A 2541-nucleotide genomic window follows, 5' to 3' on the forward strand; every position below is an offset into this window, starting at 1 on the left:
GGGTCGGTGCATTGGTGGTTCTTGGTGTCCGGGGCTGGGCACTCAGGTATGTACCGGCTCACTCCCGGTGGCTACCTGGCGGGGCCTGGCGCCTGTTGCTCGGTCAGGCCTCCTCCGGGGTGCGGGGGGCCCTCGGGCCTCCAGCCTCTGGGCCTGCGGCTCGGTTCACTGTGGCACAGCTGGCTGCCGGCAGAGCCGGCGGGCACGCCGGTGCAGCCCCCTCTAGCTTCTGCTTGGTGGCTACTGGGTGACACCTCGTCTGGGGATCCTCAGCCCTTCCCATGAGGGTGGCACGGATGCCCCTGCGGTGGTCCTCCTTGGGCTCTCGCACTCTGGGGCCTCTGGATGTCTGGGGCCTGGATCTCCTCCATGCCTGCTTCATGCCCTGGGGGACAGGGCTATGGCTCGCTACATCCTCTTGCAGACCATTACATGTGGAAACCATTTGAATACAAGCGCGCTGATCCACACAGGTGTGCACACGGGTGTTCACTGCTCGTAGACTTAAATTACACCTTTCTTGGCTGCTACTTCAAAGCACATTGTGCGCTGTCTGTCCTGCGCACAATGTGTAAACAGCAGTAAATACTAAATATTCAATGTTGTTGTACAGCACGTACAACAACATTGAATATTTAGTATTTACTGCTGTTTACACTTAGCTAGATTAATGCGATGGTGTTGTGTTTAGTATGTTGCTTTGTTCTTTTTTTTTTTTTGCTTGTTTTCTATTCTTCTTCTCTCAACAGGTGATCCAGGAGATTTTTTTTTTTTTCTTTCTCCCCCCCTTTCTCACTGTCCCTCTCCCCTTCTGTTTTTCTTTTCCTTCCTCTTTCTTTCTCCCTTTCCTATCCCTCACTCATGTCTGTCCCGTCTGTAACATCTGAAAATAAAATATAATAAAAACAAAGGTCGATCAAATGGACCAATACGGCAATGCCACGATGATCCATTTGGCAAAGTAAATCCATTGGGTATCCTTGTTGGTCTTCAGACAACAATTCTGATGGCTAAAGAACCAAATGGGACAGGCAAAAAAAAAAAAAAAAAAAAAAAAAAAAAAAAGAAAGGGTCAAAGCCATCAGGTCCTCAGTTTAGAAAAAAAGAGAAAAGAAAAGGAGAAACGAGTAAAAGATACAGGTAAGGAGACGTGTCTTTGGATAATGGCAGGTATTATGTATCCTGAAACAAGATAACATTCATTAACAGGGATTGGGAAAACGTCTGTTTACCTTTGTTAGCCACTTGGCTGATGGTAAACAGTAGACGGACAGTAGACTCTGATGTGGCTTATTGAATCTTTTGGACTGTGTTCAGCATAATATCAGTTAGCCATTAATTGGAAGAGGTGTATTGTTGATTTGCCTGCTATTCTCAATGTATGTTGAATTATAATGACTGCTTGTTAGCAATTTGCATACACTCCCTCTATAAAACATTTATACAAAATATTTATCTTGTTAAATTCAGTATGGTACAGTTTTCACAATAACATCTGGTAATGTACAATCCTTAATATGTTTTATGTGTGTGTGTGATCTTTGATAGTTGGCATGAAAGTCTCCACAAATTCCTCTTCTCTGCAACTCACACTCCATATCTGCAAAGTTTCACCTCCAACCACTGCAATACTTCTCTTTTTTGCCTTTATTGGATAGTGAACTCAACTACCAACTCACAACTATCAAGGATGATTTTCAATGATTTTATGGTTTTTGAATATGATGTGAAGCTGGGATAAACTTTAAAATTTTAGTTCTCACGTTTAAGTGCATCCATAACCTTGCCCCTCCTTATCTTTGTGATCTGCTTTATATCACCCCTGTTTCCCACTCTCTCAGATCTTCATTTGCCAATTATCTTGTTGTTCCTTCTGCTCGTCTTATCACTATGAGGAACAGAGCTTTCAGTCATGCTGCTCCTCGGCTCTGAAACTCACTTCCTCCAGTCATAAGAAATATAGATTCCCTTCCCTTATTTAAGTCACAATTGAAAACATACTTGTTTAAACTGGCTACTGGCTTTAATACAGATCTTGTTGTCAAATCTTGTTTATTGTTTTGCTATTTTAAATTTATTTTTAATCTACTGTTTTATTCATCTCTTTTTTTCTCTTTGTAAGGTTCCCTTGGGTTTTAGAAATGCGCCCTCAAATGAATTGTATTATTATTATTTTTTTAATTGACTGTATTGAATTTGAGCATAACTGTCCTTTAATTTTGGGGGAATATTTCACCTGATAAGCAGTGTTGGGTGTAATGCGTTACAAAGTAACGGGTTACTGTAATTAAATTACTTTTCCACTGAAAAAGTAGAGTAACTAATTACTGTTCATTTTTAGGTATGTTAATTACAGTTACTTACAATGTACTTGCGTTACATTGTAAAATAATTAAACTCGCTGAATATCATTATTTAATTTCAATCATTTGTCTTCTAAATGTAGAAGTAAACTCTGCCGCTTTAACATCGCTGTAGTGCAGCTGCACGTCATTTCGCGCCAGTTTGCTGCATAGTTGTATTCTAAAGCGGAAGATGTCG

This window comes from Rhamphochromis longiceps, linkage group LG22 (genome assembly GCF_057381845.1).
Source record: "Rhamphochromis longiceps isolate RC_006_pf linkage group LG22, R_longiceps_female_GT1.1, whole genome shotgun sequence".
Lineage (NCBI taxonomy): Eukaryota > Metazoa > Chordata > Actinopteri > Cichliformes > Cichlidae > Rhamphochromis > Rhamphochromis longiceps.